Source organism: Microtus pennsylvanicus, chromosome X, assembly GCF_037038515.1.
Source record: "Microtus pennsylvanicus isolate mMicPen1 chromosome X, mMicPen1.hap1, whole genome shotgun sequence".
NCBI classification, from domain to species: domain Eukaryota; kingdom Metazoa; phylum Chordata; class Mammalia; order Rodentia; family Cricetidae; genus Microtus; species Microtus pennsylvanicus.
The window spans coordinates 109,896,132-109,917,527 of NC_134601.1; the positions used below are offsets into that span (position 1 = coordinate 109,896,132).

The 21,396-nt window shown below is 41.6% G+C and overlaps 1 protein-coding gene across 29 annotated transcripts in view; it reads right to left on the minus strand.

Annotated features, from left to right (window-relative positions):
• The window catches only part of LOC142841479 (F-box-like/WD repeat-containing protein TBL1X), a 171,692-nt gene that overhangs the window by 67,661 nt on the left and 82,635 nt on the right, over positions 1 to 21,396 (minus strand). For 16 of the 29 annotated variants that reach the window (XM_075958380.1, XM_075958373.1, XM_075958389.1 and 13 more), the window contains one exon: positions 9,513 to 9,591. The exons of the other annotated variants lie outside the window; for them this stretch is intronic. The gene's annotated coding sequence lies outside the window, so the exon portion shown is untranslated. The remainder of the gene's footprint in view (positions 1 to 9,512; positions 9,592 to 21,396) is intronic. 29 annotated transcript variants of the gene reach the window in all.

The following is a 21,396-nucleotide window of genomic DNA, read 5'->3' on the forward strand; positions in this document are numbered from 1 at the left end:
GTGTTAAGTACATACATTATAGTTTTTACCTTAATATTCCCCAAATGCCATGTATCAAAGGTTGGCCTTCAGCCTGTGATGCTAAGTAAGATGGGGGCTAATAAGACCTTTAGAAGGTGGGATGGAAGGAAGTTAGACCATTAGAGGCATGCCCAGAGAGAATAATGGGACTTCAATCTTGTCCTGACTCTCTCTAGGTACATAGTTTTACTTTACCCCATGAGACTTTATCCAAAGTGATTGTGCCAACCAACTGAAGAACTCTCTAATAAATCTGTCTTTTTATAAACTGATTTATTCCAAATTATTTATTTCAATGAAAGAAATCTAACACAGCATACATCATCTTGTAAGAACTTATGTGCAATGAGATTCTACATGGGAAAAAGATGAAGAAATTTTCGTCAGTTGTACTACAATACTCAGTATACACTAAGTAGAAAAATAAAGCATACACTCTCAATTTACTAGAGAGCCTTCCATTAAAAAGAATATATATGTACAAAAATCCCATAATCAAATCAGAATGTAGAGTTATGGATCCCAATCCCAATGATAGATCTACAATACAACTCCCACGCCTAGGGCTCAGTGAACATTGTGGAAGGGGTGAGGAAAGATTCTAAGAGCCAGATGACCAGGAAGACTGCTGTGAGACTGTGTTGCCTAAAAATATCAGAAGCTAAAGCCAAGAAATCTCATTAACATGGCTGCCTAAGCATGACCTGAACACAGACAACACAAGAGGCACACTAACGTGGAAAAGGGAAAGCACACAAGGCCTCAATCCTAAACAAAGAACTACAGGCAATGGAAAAAAAACTTAGGGCAAGATAGTGTTCTCAGGGAAGAGCACACTAATACCAAATGGTCTGCCCTGAAAACATACATACAAGTGATATTATAAAGACTGAGAAGGTCATACTTATGTATTTAGGAATAAATATCTATATCTCTGTATATGTGTGTATGTATGTATGTATGTATGTATGCATGCGTGTATGTATGTATGTAACAAGAGCTAAAGAAATAAGACCATGCATGAGTTTGAAAGACAGTACAGCAGAACTGAAGGAGGAAAAGGAGAGGTAATATGATGTGATTATGTTATAATCTCAAAAACTAAAATGCTTAAAATGTATGGGTATTATTGCATATGTGTACATGCTGAAGGTGTAACTCAGTTGTACAGCATATGCTGAACATGCACAAAGAGACAAGTTCCACCCCAGCAAAAAATAGAACAAAAGCAACCCATGTGTGTGCTCATGTGAGAAAGAGAAACTTCAAAACCATTCAAAGGCAGGCAAGCCTTTCCCAGTCAATGCTATTCCTCTGAGTGCACATATCATAACTCAACATTCACGACACAGCTTTCTACAATGGGATAGTCTCAAGATTCAAAGAAAGACTTCCACTAAAAACAACAAATGGCTAAAAATTATTCAGGTTCATCAAGCTACCTGAAAATTGGTGGGCAACTATGCTGAGATCCAGGCTCTTAGGTACAAAAACAAGGTAAGGAACTCAAAGACACAGCCAGGATTTGAAAGGAATGATCCTGCACCTTAATGCTTCTCTGCCCTGAAGTCAACTAACTGCATTACCAAGAAAACAGACTGTTTTCCCATATCAATCAATCAATCAATCAGTAAATACCCCACACACTTGCCTGTAAGCCAATCTGATGAAGGCAATTCCTCAGTTGGAGTTCCTTCTTCCCAGATATGTCTAAGCTTGTGTTAAGTCAACAAAAATGAGCAAGTTCAAATATTATTTTTATATTCAGCATTATCACACATACTAAAAACATTCTACTACTGGGCTATACCTCAGCCTTTAAACTCTTTAACTTTTTTGGTTTCGTTTCGTTTTTTCAACACCGGGTTCCTCTCTGTAGCCCTGGCTGTCCTGAGAACTCACTCTGTAGACCAGGATCTTCTAGGCTGTACAGTTGGTAAGTTTTCTCAAAAATAAAATTCCATGTACATGCAGATCCCACACTGTCACTTAAGGTTCAGCAGTAAATAAATGTGCAAGTTGTCCAGAGCTAAATAGCTTCATCATCCTCTTGCAATCATGAAATGAAATAAAAACCCAAGCCTAGGACTGGAGAGATAATAAATAGCTGAACTGGTGGAGTATTTGTAGAGAAAGCATGAGAACCAGAGTTCCAGTCCCAGAAACCAAGTTAAAAAGCTAGGCATGTTTTCACAGAATTACAATCCAAGAGTTGGGTAACCTTGGGTTCACTGGCAGGCCAGCGTGGCTTTATCAGCTGAGTTGAGGGCAGTGTGAACTCTCGTCTACTCTTGGGTAGAATCTGAGGAATGTTACCGGAGGTTGACCTCTAGCCTTCACACATATGTGCATACTAAGTACCCACACACGTGAAAAAAGCATACAAGTGCAAGTAAGTCTAACGCAAGCCCATGGGATATAGCCTCCTGAGAAGATTCCTGCTCTCAGCTCACTGCATCTTCTGAAGACTTCTATGGGGTATCCATGTGGCACAAGAAGCTTTCTTTGGAGATCCACATGTTCATACTATGAGAAAAGATTAGCTGTGAAGGTGGCTGATTTGGTGCCAGTCCCCTTCTCCTCGTCCTCTGAATTCTGCCTGTATGGATTGATTTTTTTTCAGCCAGAAATTTGTATTTCGTGAATCATTCTCCATACAACAGTGCTCCATGGAGCACATGCAGAATGCAGTGCATGTACTGGCCTGAAGTTTTCTTGTAGGCTTCACTACAAAGCTGCCTTCCTTCAGACCCTCTCTCAGTCCTGGCTCCTGAGACACTGGGTTGGTACACTGATTAATTTAGTAGTGTTGTGGTGAGAGATATGTTGGCGCTTTGGCTGATTCCCCCCACTCATACTATAAAGAAAACAAATTTCAATCATCATTTCCCTTCCTGGATCCAGCAAAGCACCTGTAGTACTCGCCCTGGGTTGGCTACATTAAAACATATTCAGAAATGATTACCATGGATTTTCATGGTGCTGGCAAACAACACAGTTTAATACTGACTCTGTTTTGTTTTGTTTTACCAGTTTGTAAAGAAGTATTTCCAAAGAGACCTGCTAGGTCACAAATGTGCTTACTGATATGATCTAAGAAGAAAGGTATGCAAGTTTCTGTTGCAAAGGAAAAATGTTATTCTCTATGACACTCATTCTAATCTACAAAGCCATGTGCCTAGATGACAGTACCTCCAAACCTGGTCAAACTCCTGTTATAGCCTCATCCCCAAAGTGATACATTCACTACTAAAAGGACTGGGTTTGGGGAAGTGATGAGGTCACAAGCATGGAGCCTTATGTGTGGAGTTAGTGTGCTTTAAGAGATTCCAGAAAGCCCCCTGAACCCCCACTTGTGAAGATACAGTAAGAAGAAGAAACCATCAATGAACCAGGAAGCAGACATCACCAGATACCAATCTGCTATGCTGTGATGTTGGATTTCCAACCTGCAAAGAAATAATCTCCTGTGTAAACTACCCAGTCTCGTATTTTATGAAAACAAATAAGACACTCTGCTATAATGTGTGGTAGGTTTGATGAACTAAATGCATTTGTGCCTTTATAATATTTCAACTTATAAAGGGTTTATTGAATCTGAGCACCATACTAAGTTGAAGAGTGCCTGCCCTGAATGATTAAAGATAGGGCTTGCATTTCAGCAAGAAATAGAAACCCCAACTCCCAAGGACTAGAGATGTTCCAAAAGTTACACTACAAAAGCACTCCTGAAGACCACCCTTGGCTTGAAGCCTGCTGGATGTCAACTTTTCCATACATTTCAGAGATTCTATTTTCTTTGAGAAGTCATTCTGCCCATGTCTTTATCTTTCAGCATTTGGAATACATTCTGCCTTGTGGGAAGTTAGGCATGTATGTGTGATGGGGTGGTGGTCGTGGTGGGTATTGACAGATCTCAAAATGGCATTGAAGAATGCTCTAAATTAGTATCTTTGGGAGAGAAAATACTTGCAGAATTTCACAGGGAAAGGCAACAGGAGATTCATAGGACCATAATTCCAGCCTTTTAAACATATCACTAATATATGATATATTAGATAGAGGTAGAGCAGTTGAGTTCTTGTCTAGCATGCATAGATACCTGGGCTTCACCCCCAGCATTGCAAAAAAGAGATCAGTAAAATACAGAAGGCAAAAGCATTCTATTCTTAAGTAGTAAGTGCTCTGAAGCCCCACAACTGTTCATAAAATCTTTTCTGCATAGGTCATCATCTGTGTGTCTGTCCCCATGTCTGTCCCTGTCCATCCATGTGTACGCACAGGCATCACCCACTCTTCTTGTCTGAGACAGAGTCTTTCATCACCATGACACTATCCAGGTAGGCTACGTTGGACAGATGGCCAATGATACTCGGGGATCTACCTGCCTCTGCCTCCCCAGGGCTGGCTGGGATTTTGCCAGACTTTTGTATGTGGTTGACGACAGAACTCAGGTCCTCATTCCTGTAACTCCCCAGCCCTGTTTCCCATATTAAAAAAAAAACTGTATGTGAATATATTTAAAGTATGTGTGCATTTTGTTTAAGATGAGTTTCGCTATATAGCTCAGTCTAGCTTAGATTTCTCTGTCCTCCTGCTTCTACTTTCTGTGCTGTAATTAGTGTGCACCATCACACTCATCTCCTTTGCTACCACTGTTAACTCTTTTATTTCTAACACGACTAACCTCAAGTCTTCTACTCAATTCAGTCTCTGTTCTCTTCCTTCCTCATTATACTCATTTACACTTTTTCCTTTATGAATATTTGAGAGACAATGTCAAAAATTTATCATTTCAGACCAATTACTTCTAACTAGGTATTTCAGATCCTATTACCATTACAGGGAACTAGGGAGCCTAATTCTTCAGGTCTTCAAGATTGGTTTTTGCCACAGAACTAGTCTGAGACCAGCATATCTCAAACACAACAAAGTTAAATAAACAACTCTCCCACCCCACTCCTCTCAGTGTATCCCCCCACCAGAAACCCAGCCAAGGCCTTTTACGTGCAACACAGTTACTCTATTATTGAGGGACATTCTCTAATGTGCATTTTGTTTTGTATGATCACAAGACAATCGGAGCTACCCTGAACATTACCTAGCCTACTTTGGAGGTGCTGTGTTGACACCAGTCCTGGGGAGACATGAAATCCAGATAGGGAACCAACAACAAAAAAAAAAGTAAGGAAGGATACTACCAAATTCCATACTAGTGAACCAATGAGTTTTATTGGGATTACTTAGAAGAATATGGGTGAAGGTCTACTTACAGGAACAGAAATGACTAAGCACAGCTGCATCACTAAAAGCGCACCCCAGTATAAGTGACAGCTCGTGAAAACTGGAAACCTGGAGCACACAGCACACACAAACTACAGGCAGCTGAGCAGGTTAAAGGTTGTCTGTCTCTTCCAAGACAGAGACCCACATGGGAGCATTGGACTGAGCTCCCAAGGTCCAGTTGAAGAGCAGAAGGAGGGAGAATATGAGCAAGGAAGTCAGGACCAGGAGGGGTGTGTCCACCCACTGAAATAGTGTTCCTGATCTAATGGGAGCTCACCAAAGCCAGCTGGACTGGGACTGAATGAGCATGGGATCAAACTGGACCCTCTGAATGGGGCTCACAATTGGGGCAGACTGAGAAGCCAATGATAATGGCACTGGGATTTGTCTGTACTGCATGTACTGGCTTTTTGGGATCCTAGTCTATTTGGATGCACACCTTCCTAGGCCTGAATGGAGGGGGGAGGGCCTTGGTCTTCCCTTAGGGCAGGGCACCCTGCCCTCTTATAAGGAGGGAGGGGGAGGGAGGGAGCGGAGTGGGGAAGTGGGAGGAGGGGAGGAAGTGGAAATTTTGAATGGTATTATTTATAGAGCAATAAAAATAAGTTTAAAAAAAAGTTGTCTCTTCCAGGCAGCTTGGCTGGTCTCTATTCCAGGGGGTTCACCTGCTCTGAGACTCTTCTAGGCTTATCTGAAAGTGACTTTCAGTGTCCCTTACTGCTTACATAGGCTTGGGGGGAGTCGGTGTTGCTAAAGCCTGTGAGTTGTTTATTTTATGGTCTTAAAGAGGTTCCCAGCAAGATGGAGTGTTTCACTTCCTCTGAGAATATCCTGTATCTTGAGGAGCTTCCAACCAAGACGAAAGGTTTATCTCAGAAGAAATCGCCACACAACATATTGTTACACCCTGAAGAATATATAACTTACCTTCTTTTTGAATGCCTTTTCCTTGAACATATATCACAAGCCATCAGTTGCTATTAAGAACTTTAAATTCACATCCACAATAATGAAACATTACTCAGAAAAGCTACCCTGGGTGGTATCTCGAGAGATCAAGAAATTGTATCAAGAACTGACTCTGTGAGTGGCTGTCACGGTTTGGATAGGTTCTGAAGACTTAGGTATGCAACATTGTGCAGATGTAGGCTTGGCAGAATAGCTACATCATTAGGGTTAACCCCTCAGCAATGAGGTAATCTGCTGATAGATTCCAAAATTGATGGTACTATTAGAAGATGGTGGAAATTTTAAGAGGTATGGTTTAGCAAGAGGAAGGATGTCACTAGGAGACTGTCACTGAAGGATACACCTTGTCCCTCAGGACCTAGGATCCCACTCTCTCCTGGCCACCAAGTGGTGGGCAGCTCTGCTCCTCCACACCCTTCCACCAATGCTTTGCCCACCTCAGCCCAAAACAACTGACCAAACAACCACAAACTAAGATCTCTGAACCTATGGGCCTAAATAAACCCCCTTGCCCTCCCCCATTTTGGTGTGCGTGTGTACGTGTGTGTGTGTATCTGTGTGTATGTATGTGTGAGTACGTGCACATGGAGAATATAGGTTGACAATCAGGGTCTTCCTCGCTCTCTTACTATTTGAGGCAGGATTGCTCACTGAATCTGGATACTGCCAATTTGACTAGACCGGCCAGCAAGGCCCAGGAGTACTCCAGCCTGCACTCCTATAGGACTCAGATTACAAGTATGTACCATCATGTCTGGCTTTTACATGGATGTTGGGAATCAAACTCAGGTCTTCATCCTTAAGCAGCAAGCACTTTACTGACTGAGTCATCCTCCTACCCCCATTGAGTCTTCTCTTTTGTAAAGGATTTTTGTCTGTGTTACTTTGCCACAGCGATGGAAAATGACATTTAAAGAGAATAAGCAGAAAGCTCTGGAATTTGATTTCTGTCCCTACAAAAAGTCAGGGCAACTGGTAATGTAGTTTAACTTATCTGAACTCAAGAGAAGGAAAGTAACAGCTGATTTTACAGCCTTTGAGTTCAGAGAGGTGGTTCCAAACTCAAGGTAATTATCTTCCCCCTCCCCGAGGAAGCATTATATAATGTCTGGAAAGATTTTTGTCATATGAAAGGAAGCACAGTGGCACAGTGCTTATGAAATTGTTCTGGGGGGCATTATTTTGCATGAGGAACGTGTTGTAGGACATTTTACAACACTCCTGATCTTTTTTCATTAAGTACCCTTCCCTGAATCATGACCCCCAACTTATCTCTAGATACTACCAAAAGTCCTCCAGGAAGCAAAACATCCCCGAGAAGAGACCAGACCAGTTTACAGGTCTTGGAGAATGGTCGAAAAAGTTGACCCCTCATTTTGTAGGGAATTAGAAGGGCTGACCTAGATCTTAATTATAGCTCCTTATTTTGCCTAGTAGACCTGAGTCACTGAAATGAAGAAGGTATAGATGAACCATTTTTAGTTCAATATTTTCTGAGTCTCAGCAGCTTGCAACACAGGAAACAGTAAAAGAGACCCTGTTTCAAATGAGGTGGAAGGTGAAGACCCACAACCACATGTCTTCTTTAACCTTAATTTGTGGTGGGGTATTATTTTAAATGAATCAGAATATGAAACTCCGTTTTATTTCACCCATTCATAGTCTTCCAATATTTTTGCCAAAATGTCAGCTGTGGGTACAGGAATGACCAATCTACTGTGTTTTTTAGTGGTGTAGCTCCTAACAGTCCAATTCAGGATGTTGGTCCACTTTAAAGAGAAATATGAATTAGATGTTTTAAAGCTATGCTGGTTTGCATGGGATGTGTTAATCATCAACAGCTGCTAAGGGCCAAGTCAGGACTCCTTTTCATCTCTGGTCTTTGAGCAGGCGCTCTGGAAAGCACTGCTTCCCATGTCAAGGCTCCATACTTAAAAATCTAAACAAGACTAGCATTTGGGCAAAGATGTACTCATATGTGGAACACGGTCATTTGTCTCCTCCTGTCTCCAAACACACCACACATCACATTGATTTAACCAGATTACAAGTGGAAAATGTTTCCTATTTGAGTTTCTAAACTCTTCCATGCTCCCTATAGTAGCTTGGAAGAGCTGATACATATACAAATTTGAAACCACCACCATCATCAGTCACACAGGACTAGGAATTACAAGACCCAGCTGGCAGAGACCACCTTACAGCCTCTGAGATGGCTCTACAAGCTGGAGTCCTGTCCTTCTTGGGCAGATCAAAAGTCCCCATGCTGCTAGCAGTACTTGCTCTGCCAGATAAGTTCTAAATCATCTTTTCTCCAAAAGGAAAGAACAGTATGGGAGCACAAAGGAGAAAGGAGACTGTCTTAGGGACAGGTCACTGGCTTTCTTTGACCTGGCTCAAAAAGCCTGAGACTCAGGCCTACAATGTCTTTATTTGACTGTAATGTGTAGAAAGCTTTCTAACTCTAGGCCCCCTTATTCGGAGATGGCAGAATGCAAGGATAAAATGAAGTTTTCAAACCTCAAAGAGTTTCAACTTAGAACTCCTGAAAGGACTTGCTTACTACTTACTACCTCCCTATCTGTGGGTCCCTGCATGCTGATATAGTTAACTACAGATCAAAATTATTACAGAAGTGTCTGCTAGGCATATACATTCTCAAATATTCCCATAAACACTACCATTAACAACTCTGCATAGCACTTTTCAATAAGACAGTACTAGGAATTGTTAAGGCATCTAGAAAGGAATTAAATTCTACAGGCAGATGTGCATGGGTTATATGAAGACACCACATCACTTCACATACAGATCTCACACACCTGTGGCTGTGGTGTCCATGGAGTGGGTCCTAAAGCCAGCAGGCACCACAGGAGAAGATAAATGTCAACTGTCAAATTTGGAAGGCTGAGTTTGTGAAGAGATAAAGCAGCTTACAAATAGTTCAAGACAAAAAAAAAAAAAAACAGGGTCTAAGTGTGTGGCTAGCAAATGAGAAGTGCTGAGATTCATCCACAGCAACAAGAAAAGAAAGGGGAGAGGAGAAAGCCTGTTCTGAACAAGAAACAAACCTGGAGGTGGGGGGTGGGGTGATCAGAAGGAAAAGAGAAAGGAAGAGGGATAGCAGAAGAAGGGAGGAGAGAAAACACACTAGGGCAGTACTAGAAATTGATTTAAAGAGAAATATATTTTACATCTAGATAAAAGAGTAAAAATGATTTAAAACAACCATTCACCTTGTCAGTAGTCCCCTATCTTCCTTAAATTGTAGCTGGCTCTGGGGCAGGGGGCCTCATAGAAGATAAAGTAAGATTCCTGTGAACAAAACAGATTCCTGAGGTCAAAATTGCTATCAGTTCTGGTTAGGGAATCTTCTGGGTCCATCCCAGCAGGCAGATGCTAGGCCATGATCTTATCTATCACTTTTATCCCCAAAATTTCCCTACCAACAGACAGACAGACACATACATACATCAAAAAGCAGATGGAAATGTCAGGCAAACATGAACAGAAAAAATGTGGCCTATATATCTAACAGCAGAAGAGCAGTGTGAAATAAAGAAAAATGAGGTTTAAACAATGACTGCAATAAGGATGAACCCCCATACAGCAATGAATGAAGTCTGATATAAAGAGACAGAACTGCAGGATTCTCCTTCTATGCAGTCCCTGAAGTAGAAAAACATGGGGACAAAAGAAGTGTAGAAGTTGGCAGGGGTGGGGCAATGGGGTGAGGTGTAACTGCCACTGACTGGGAGAACTATTTTCAGAGAATGAACTATTGCTATAAGCTAATGTAAGCATGACTGCACATTTTTTAAATATATGTTACATGTTAAGTGGATGGACTGTACAGCTCAAGTGAATTACATTTCTCAATTAACATAATTTCTCTTGATGTCGGTGTGGTTTACATCCCTTCTGCTCCCAAAGTGGGTACCTCACTCAGTTCTTGGCCTGGGCTTCACAAATAAGCAGTCTATTGTTCCCTCCATGTTTACCAGGCCAGGGTCTTGGCCCTCCCCAAGGTGAAATTCCACCTGACAAACCTTACAGAAACATGGAGCCAGTAGAGATACTGCAGGACATCTGTACTTATATGAGCATTCCTGGCATTTGGCAGAGCACCCTCTGTCCTTGAAGTCTGTCTGTCTAAACAGGAGGGTGTTTAGAAGCCTCCAGAGACTCTGCCCATCAGATGCCTGCAGCACCTCTAAGATGTGACAACCACAAGTATTTGTAGGCCTTGCCAAGATTCTGCTGAAAGACACAATGTCCTTCACTTGTGCCACCCTCCTAAGAAGCCTCACAGTGTACAGGCCAAAGTCCTACTATTCTGCACCATCTGAAACAAAGTGCAAACTAATGTCCTACTTATTTTTATGTATCTATCTATCCATTCATTCATTCATTCATTTTTGAATAAACTTTTACTGGAAAGAAGGGCCCTAAACCGTGTAATTTAAAGGATATGCATTTTTTTTCAAAACTTAGTATTTCTTATTCCATAATATCTGTCTGACAACCTATGTTTTTCTTTTATTGAAAATAGATTCCTTTATTACATAATATATCCTGATTATAGTTTCCCCTCTCTCTACTCCTCCCAGTTCCTCCCAACCTCCCCTCCCCTCTGGATCCACTCCCTTTCTGCCTCTCATTAGTAAAGAACAGACTTCTAAGAGATAACAACAAAGCACAACAAAATAAAATATAATAAGATAAAGCAAAAACTATCATATTGGAGTTGGACATGACAACCCAACAGGAGGAAAAGAGTATCAAGAACAGGCACAAGAGTCAGAGACCCACTCATTCTCATAGTCAGGAGTCCCTTAAAAATGTCAAGCTGAAAGCTGTAACATCTACACAGAGAACTTTGATGCAGGCCAGTGTAGGCCTTTGCAGTTTCAGTCTCTAGAAGCACTTGCTTAGTTGTTTCAGAGGACCTTGTTCTCCTGGTGTCTTCCACCCCTCTGGTTCTTACAAACTCTGCAGGATTCCCTGAGCTGTGTCACTCACCTATTTTTTAAGACAGTGTCTCCAATAACCCTGACCAGCCTCACTCACTCTATATCTGAGGCTGGTTTTGAATTACTGTTTCTCTGTCTCCACCTCCTCAAGAGCTGGAACTAAGACATATGGCACCAAGCCCAGGCTTCTGTTCCCTTTTTATTCAAGAAACACAATAAATCATCCACATACAGACCATAAGAAGAGAATGTACAGATAGACAAGGAAATTGGATACACTCAGATGAACTTTGGAGAAGGTAAAATGAAATTGCTTTTGAACAAATACAGCATATGAAAGGGGTTTTAAAAGTTTTAGTTCAGTTATGGGCAATTTCTAAACACCTGGATGTTGCAACTGTTCTTTATGGTTCTTAATTTCTCAAAGTGGGAACAGCTAAAACAACACAAACACTCACTCACAGATAGGATAAAGGACCGGAAAGATAGCTAGTTCAGTGGTTAACAGCATACTACCACAAAGGACCTATGTTCAATTCCCTTAACCCACAAAAGGTGCCCCTCACAATAGCCTATAACTCCAGCTCCAGAGGATCCAATGCCCTCCTCTGGCCTCCACAGGCAGCAGCACACACATGCACATAAACAGACACTAACACACAGGTAAGACTCATATATAACATAAATTTGCTTTTTTTAAGGATAGGGTTAAGGAGAGCAGAAGGATGGGAATGTGCTGATTGCACATGTGTGTGGAGCTATGTGTTTATAAAGACCAGAGGAAGATTGCAGGAGGAGGATGCGGGTGTGGTGAATGCACACGTGTGTGGAGCTATGTGTTCACAAAGACCGAAGGAAGACACCAGGTGACCTGTTTTATCATTCTGCACTTTATTCCCTTGAGACTGAAAGTCTCAGTGAACCTAGAGCTAGGATGGCAGTCAGCAATACCCAATCTTCCTGTCTCTAACTTCCACAGACCAGGCAGGGTACAGGCATGGAAAGTCATGCCTAGCTTTTTACATGGGTGCTAGAATCAGAAGTCAATGAATGTTCATGCTTGTACATCAACCAAGCATAATTATCCATCTCCCCAGAACTTAAAGAGGGTTCTTACAGTTTTAATTTTAATTTTACTTATTTATTTTGTGAGGGAGGAGGGACTATGCATGTGTGAATGAAAGAACAACTTTTAGGAGTACATTCTCTCCTTCCACCACGTGGGTCCCAGAACTCAGGTCTTCATGTTTGGCAATAGGTGCCATTACCCAGTGAGCCATCTCTCTAAACATTAGACAGGCCCTAAGGGCTCTCAGCACACATCAAAACTACAAACACGAGTGAGAAGAGTCTATCTAGCTCAACTGGTAAAGTTCTTGCCTTGTAAGCATGACGACCCACGTTCCATCCTCAGCATCCACTTGGAAATCTCCAGGCCAATGAGACCTTGTCATCATTTCTGAGCAAGTTTATCCTCTGGCCTCAAAATGTACATGCACATGAGTACCCGCACACACATGAACATGCACACATACACCCCAAATTTTTAAAAAAGGAAACATATGGCATATGAATCTTCTTAAAGCATTCCCTAATGATTGTATCTCCTTCAGGAATTACCTCCCTAGTCCTTTTCTTCATCAAGGTGGTTGAAGACCATTCCAAATCCAGGATGAAAGAGGTACTTCTGTGCCTGCGACATGCTCAAATGATCAGGCTAGTGTTCTAGGAAATCACCTACCTATTAAATAGCAGGCAACTCATACCATGTGCTATAGCTCTTTGCTACTACGCAGCATACCCAGTGAAAGGGTTTTTTCAGCATCAACACACAAAGACTCCTGACACACAACATGCAGCTGGACTCCCCAACACAGACGTTGGACTTTTACACTGTAAAGGAAAAAGACACCTGCATCTCAGTCACTGATCCCTGATCTTTTCTTCCCTAAGTACTCTTAAAGAGAAAATAGAGCAGGCTTTGGATCCCTTCCTTGCATGCAGAAACAATCTGTGGTGCCCAACAAACTGACTCTGTCCTGATATTTGGCATTCGGAGAATAACACTTGATTAAAATGTTGTGGCTTGCTATTCCAGTCAACTACATTTTAATTATTAAAAAAGTCAAATTTGCCAGGTGGTGGTGGTGCACGCCTTTAATCCAGCACTTGGGAGGTAGAGGCAGGAGGATCTTTGTGAGTTCAAGGTCAGCCTGGACTACTGAGTGAGTTCCAGAACAGCTAGGAGGGATACACAGAGAAACCCTGTCTAAAAAAAACAAGAGTCAAATCCTTGTTTTTGAAAGAGTATCTACACCTGTAAGCAACACATAATGCCACTGGCTTTTGCTTCATGGAACTGCATATCCAATAATGCCCACATCTCCTGGGAACTTGTGGTTTTCCAGAACGCTTATTTTCTGAATGATTTCAGTTTCAATTCTCGCATAACCATCTTACTACCTGGCTGACATAATTGTCAAATGCTACTTTTCAGTTTCTGCCAAGCAGTACATGAACAGGCTTCATTTCTAAGTAGTGCAGTTTCTTCTAGTATGATAATTATTATCAGTGTTGTTCGTTTGGCAAGCTGATCTGCCTTCGTCAGGGGGAGAAACACTACAATAATGTGCAGTATCTCAAACAAATGGAAAAATCAGTCTGACAATGCCAGCAGCATTCTCCATGCCAAGACCAGCCCTGTCTTCTGCCACAGGAGTCCCAGTTGTACTGATGCACAGGGAATCACTTGTTTTATTACAGTGCCTAGTTCTACACGGCATTAACACAGCACTGTTTTAGCCCTCTGTGGATCTGTGCTCCCTTCTGTCTGTGCCAGCTTGGCACAATTGAGAAAGTCAATCCCAACACCTAGACCTGCACGTATTACTAATGACCATACCTACAATTTTGTCTCTCCAGAGACCAAAGCTTCCTCCAGGGTATGTGACCGACAGTGGATAGGGATTATCCAATAGGAATTTTAAAAATTCTCTTGTAGCTTTTAACAAATAAGTCAAAATCTTTTTGTCATGATCCAATTGTCTAGTCGGAGGTTGCCCAGACTGCTATACCAAATTGACTTTCCAGTTGCTGTCTAAGCGATGTTTGTTAAAGACAAGGACAAAGAGGTACTGCTCAGCTATCCCTCTTTACCTCGCCATGGTAATGCTGCAACACAGGGCCTGTGCACTCTAAAGCAAATTGCAGGGGCAGGGCCTAGGGGCTTGTTCTATCTTTGCCTTTAATGCTTACTGGTAGTTTTAAAAATCTTTATGTATGTGTAGTGTACATGCATGTGGGTATGCATGCCAACCTGTCGGGGGTGCATGTGCACATGTACGGTGATGAATGTGGAGACCAGAGGTTGGCACTGGATGTCTTTCTCAATGGCACTCCTCCTTATTGAGGCAGTGTCTATCAGCTGAACCCAGAGCTCTGAAATATAGCCTGGTTTAGCTAGCCAATTTGCTTTGAGGATGCCATTTCTTCTTTCTGATAGCTAAAATCACAGGTGGGCTGCTTTTATAACCACCCAGTATTTATGATTATTATGGTTATGTGGAATCAAATACTAACCCTCACATTTGTACAAAGGCTTTATACACTGAGTCATGTCCCAGTCTTCTTTGTTTTCTTTGGGGGCAGGTATTCATGTAGCTTATGCTGTCTCGTAATTTGTCATGTGGGCAAGGAATGGCCTCCTGCCTCCAACTCCCAAGTGATGGGAATACATGTTAGGATTCTAAGTATGTACCCCACACCCAGCTTTATGAGGGCCTGAGGACTGAACTCAGGGTTTTGTGAATGCTAGGCAAACATTCTACCAATCAGCCCCCTCACACACATACACATTCCTTAACAACAGGCAATTAATTATACAACATCAAATCTATAGTTTACACTTAGCATAAATCAGAACAGCAAAGGAAAGATAGCCTGGGAAACCACATGACAGTCAGATGCCTGGCTTCCTATCTGAGCCCTAGCATTACCAGTCTACCTGTGCATGCTGCCAGAGTTCTGACCTCATTCAGAGTCCCTCGACTCCTTGCTTATAATAAACAGGAGTTGGCTGCATATACATATCTTATTGTAGGGATCCTGCCCAGTCTGTTCAGCATGAAGCAGTTTCTCCGAGTGGCAATGTAAGATGGTGTATCCCCACCTTCTGTGTGTACTGCATGCCAATAGCATTGGGAAAATACTCCAATGTCCATATGTTAATAAAGTCTTGCTCCCTAGGGCAAAACTACCAGGAAGTAGTGGAACCTTTAAAACACAGACGTGTACAGGAGCAACTTAAGTCACTGAGGGGTGGTGCCTGTGCAGGAGATAAAAAGACATTGGCCCCTCCTCTTCTACTCTACTTCCCAGACAGCACAGGTATCTTTGTTACTCAAGCTTGATGAGCCAAGTTTCATCTCTAGAGCCCACAGTGGAGGAAGAAAACAAACTACAAAAGTTGTCCTCAGGGCCAGGCAGTGGTGGCGCATGCCTTTAATCCCAGCACTCGGGAGGCAGAGGCAGGCGGATCTCTGTGAGTTCGAGACCAGCATGGTCTACAAGAGCTAGTTCCAGGACAGGCTCCAAAACCACAGAGAAACCCTGTCTCGAAAAATTAAAAAAAAAAAAAAAAAGAATGTTGTCCTCTAACTTCTACATGAAGGTCGTAGCATAAATGCACTAACAATCACACACTTATACAATAATAGTCTATAATATTTTTTAACAACCTAACTGCTAATTTTTTACAACCTAACTGCTCAATATTAGGCGAGCTCATGATTTTAAAAATCAGTTTTAAAAATAAGCAGAAAGCCAAAAGAGAAGGTATTTGTCACTCTAACTTTATATAATTTAAATGCAATTACTTCAAAGTATGAACATGGTAAATACTGAGCCAGGTCTAAAATGATGGCTTTGGGGAAAAGAAGAGGGCTGGAGTCCCCACTCTTTCAGGCATACTGTCTGGGCCTGCAGAAATGAATCTCTTCATCTTACCACGTGAATCAGTCTTCTCTAATGGATGCCATCCCAGTTTGCTCTCCTGGAGTGCATAGCACCTGAATAAACTCTGAGACAAAACACCAAGCACATGAACAGACAGAGACTCATCAGTGACACAGACCATATTCTTGTACAGTTAACTGTCACTCAGGCCATCTTATTGCATTCTAACTGGGTAAGCACCTTCTAAATCCAAGCTGTTACCTTCCAGAGATGAAAACAGCTCCCATAAGCTACTCTTTAGGAAGAAAAGAGGGGGCAGGGGCAAGACCTGCAATAGGTTTGAAGCTGTAATTATCTCAAAATCTTTGCATACTTCATTTATGATGTTCTGTTTTGGGTGACAAAAACAAACAAACAAACAAACAAACAAAACCCTCTATCATTCTCTACCTTGTCTTTTGACAAGGCATCTCACTAAACCTGGAGCTTACCAATTTGTTAGCTAGACTAGCTTGCTGGCAAGTGGGATTTGGTACAATGGTACCTGGGACACTACTGTAGTGAAGGTTAGTAATGTTAGTAGAGGAGGATAGTGTTCAGTTGTTTTTCCGGGGTAACAAGAATGCAACACACAGCACGTTTTTGCCTTTCCAACATCAAACCTTTCCAGGCAAAGTTCCTCTGTCTGCGAATCCATTATTTAGATGAAACCTTCCTAGCTGGACTCACCAGAAAATGTGTGATTATTTTTAGGCCCTTCTAAAAGCATAAAACAGGCTGTCATGCTGGAAGTAACTCCATAGCAATGTACCCCACTACTTGTTGCCTGCAACGCTGTCTTTCCAGGAAGTTGTGAGCCCTATAAATAATGATATGGACTTCATTTAATAAAATGCATCAGAAGGGAACACAATCTCTTTTATCTCCTGGGCATCCTGGGCCTTCACCTAAGTTACAGGAGAAAAGAGATTGGAAAGAGGCTTTCTTCAGCACTCAGAGATTAAACACAACTGAGAAATTGCTTTTGGTATGGGAATTCCAGAGTCATCTTGAGAATACAAAATACCTGGGACAGCTCACACACAGATTTTTGATTCTTATACAAGATGAAGGTATCACACCAGTTCCTCTTTACTAAAAAAGAAACCAATTCAACTCCATAGTACCAAAAAGGACAAGACATATCAGACAAGGTATACACAGCATGTTGTGATGTGGTCTTTGGCCAATTAGGTCAGTCCAGGGCTCACTGAGACAGCTAAGAGTTTTGTATATGGAGAAGGAAAGGTATGTGTCAAAGCATAACCTCAGGTGACATTCCTAAGGATGGCTATCCAGCTTGTTTATTAAGACAGGACCCAAGTAGGTCAGCTTGGCTGTCCAGCAAGCCACAGGTCCACTGGTCTCTACTGCTGGGACAAGCTCACACTACAATTAATGTCTGAGTTTTGGGGGGTTTTGTTTTTGCTTTTTAATGTGGGTTAACTCAGGTTTTCATGTCCATACACTAAATACCTTACTGACTGACCCATCTCCTCAGCCCTACCAGAATTTATTTATAATTCACCAACTAGCCTCAACTGCAAAGCCATAAATCTATCCATTCCCTCCTTATCTGAATGTCACACAAGATTAATATTATTCCCCCCACTCATTGAAAAAGACAAATATCCACAGAGTGCAAAGTAACAAATATCCATGTAAATAAATCTGCAAAAAGATCCAGTCAAAAAGTGACACGTGCAGGTAAAACATGCTATTTTGAACACATATATACTATAAATTAAGCATTATTCGTATGAAAAAGAAAGTGTCTTTAAAGTGGATGTAAAGAAGCTTACACAGCAGTAAATACCATCCTTCCATTGTCGTCAAATATCTTGCCTTTAATTCAGGTTCTTAGACAAAACCATGAAAGCAGCCCATGATGTTTTCAAAAATATAAATTAAATTCTTAGCCATATTTAAAATTAGTGATATAAAATAAAATAAATAACTATGCATCCCAGTAGATAACCCAGAAAACCTGGCTGTGAGGATATATGCCCCCTACAAATGAAAATTTCTCTTTAGTTTTTCAAAGGAGGAAAGGGACTTCAAAGCTGTATTTTATTTAGTTTACAACAACTAAATTATATATATATATATATACACACACATATGTATGTATATAATTATAGTTAATAACTGTAACAGAAGGCAAGAATGTGCTTGAAAATGCCAGCAGAGCACTCAGAGATAACATAAAGGACATTATCTCCACAAAATATTACAGATCATCTTACTTTTTTTTGAATACTGCTAAGTTTTTTTATTTAATTTATTTATTAAAGATTTCTGTCTCTTCCCTGCCACCGCCTCCCATTTCCCTCCCCCTCCCCCAATTAAGTCCGCCCCCCCTCCTCAGCCCGAAAAGCAATCAGGGTTCCCTGCCCTGTGGGAAGTCCAAGGACCACCCACCTCCATCCAGGTCTAGTAAGGTGAGCATCCAAACTGCCTAGGCTCCCACAAAGCCAGTACGTGCAGTAAGATCAGAAACCCATTGCCATTATTCTTGAGTTCTCAGTAGTCCTCACTGTCCGCTATGTTCAGAGAGTTCGGTTTTACCCCAGGCTTTTCCAGACCCAGGCCAGCTGGCCTTGGTGAGTTCCCAGTAGAACATCCCCCATTGTCTCAGTGTGTGGGTGCACCCCTTGCGGTCCTGGGTTCCTTGCTTGTGCTCTCTCTCCTTCTGCTCCTGATTTGGACCTTGAGATTTAGATCATCTTACTTTTTAAAAATGTATATGTGCACACGCTTCCATGTGTGTGCCAATATATGTGTTTGTGAGTATCTCTGTGTGTATGTGTAATGGATAGGTGTCAGCTGTCTTCCTGGATCACTCCCCACTTTATTTACTGAGACAAAGTCTCTCACTGAAACTGAAGCTTGCCAATTTGGGTATTCTAGCAAACTAGCTTTCCATGGGAATCCCATCTGTGTCTCCCAAACCCCAGGGTGACAGGCGGGCCGTTGTACAGTAGCTATTTTGTATGAGGTGATGATTATCCAAAGTCTAGTCCTCATGTATGCACATGTGCTTTATCCCCTGAGCCATCTCCCCAGCACCTGCAGCTTACTTTCCTTATTTCAAAGAGCCTCACACTTGCTTCCTATGTATTCTCCATTCTCAACCAAGAGTCAGATGAAACCTAGGCTACCACAAACTAATATACTAAAATCCCTGCTGTTATCTGTGAAGCAGGTTATTCTCTGTGTGTATTCCTCTGTGTGTGTGCGCGTGTGTGCACACAATGTGAACATGCCTGTGTAGGCCAAAGGTAGATAGGTGTTGGGCATGCTCCTCCAGCACACTCCACTTTCTTTAACAGGGTCTCTTTTTGAACCTGGATTTCACCACTGGCTAGCGTTGCTGGCCCATGAGCTCTAGGCATCCTAGTCTCTCCCTCCCCCAGCATTGGTATTACAGGTCCACTCTGCCTCATGAAGCTTTTCAAAAACAGGTGCTAGGAATAAAGCATGCATAGCAAGCACTTTTCTAGCTGTACCATCTCCCCAGCCTGGGAGAGGAGGTATCCTGTGCTGGGCAAAGGAACAGTGAATGAAGATCGGGAGATGCTCTACAGGTTCATACCAAAATAGCAAAGAAGTCTGTCTCAATTATTCCATGTACATAAAGTGAAACCTTTGGCCAATAAACATAATACCCCTGGAATTACAGATTCTGATAACAAGCTGGAATTGAGTCAGATGCAAATACAGAGCTGGGATTCCAGTCAGATGCAACCTGCTAAGAAGTAGATACCACATTTCAGACTAATCAAGAACCCTTTCACATGAAGACGAAACCTCATCACCCTGATTGCAGGAGTCATGCAACTCATCCACACAGAGCCAAAGTCTACAGCTCTTCATGGAAGTAACCTTATATGGGGTGGGAAAGAGGAATGTCTGAATTAGGGTTAGAGTAAAGGAAGACAGGCAGGGGACTGCTACTCAGTCCTGAAAAGAGGGTCCTAGCAAACATCTTGTGATGGGAGGGCAGCAGATGAGATCATGTTTGCTCTATAACAACAAAAAGAACCATTAGAGAAGCTTTTACTGCTTTTATTCTTCTGTTGTTCTTTCCTTTGGAAGCTGGAAGGCATAAAACGGTAGAAGTTGTCCCAAAACAGTAGCAGAGAATTTTGAAAATGAATTATGAAAGAAGCCTTTGAGAAAAGCAGTCTAGAATTTTCCATGAGAGTACATGTCCCACCTCAAATTCCTGTCATAACATGTAACAGATCTATCTTTGAAGTAAGTCTTCGCACAAATGGCCTGATTTTAAATGGGCAATAGACTTTAGTAGGCATTCTCAAAAGAAGATAGAAAAATGGACACACACAGGAAAAGACTTTCTGACAGAACACCGTTAGCACAGCCACTAAGATCAATTCACAAATGGGACCTCATGAAACTGAGAAGCTTCTACACAACAAAGGACTCTGCCATGCAAAATGGTAGCCTAAAGAATGGGAAAAGGTTTTTACCAACTACACATCCAATAGAGGACTAATATACAAAATGGACAAAGAACTAGATATCAAAAAAACCAATTAAAAACTAGGATACATGAATAAACACAGAATTCTCAATATAGGAAACTCAAATGGCTGAGAAACACTTAAAGAAATGTTCAACATCCTTAGTCATCAGGGAAATGCAAATTAAAACAACTATGAGATTCCCTTCTACACCTGTCAGAATGACTAAGATCAATAAAACAAGTAGGAGCTCATGCTCGTGAAGATGTGGATTAGGAGGAACACTCCTCCATTGCTGTAAAGTCAGCCCCTATGGAGATTAATGTGATGGTTCCTCAGGAAGATGAAAATTCATCTAACTCAAGATTCAGCTAAACCAGTCTTGGGCATATAGCCAAAGGATTCTTCATTTTACCATAGAGACACATGCTCAACTATGCTCGCTGCTGCTTCATTCATAATATCCAGATAAAGGAAATAACCTACATGTCACAAGGAAATAACCTACATGTCCCTCAACAGAAGAATGGATAGAGAAAATGTGGTACAATTACAGGATGGAGTATTACACAGCCATTAAAAATGAAGATGAAATTCACACATAAACACATGGAGCTTGGGGGAAAATCATCCTGAGTGACGTAACACAGACCCCAAAGGACAAAAAT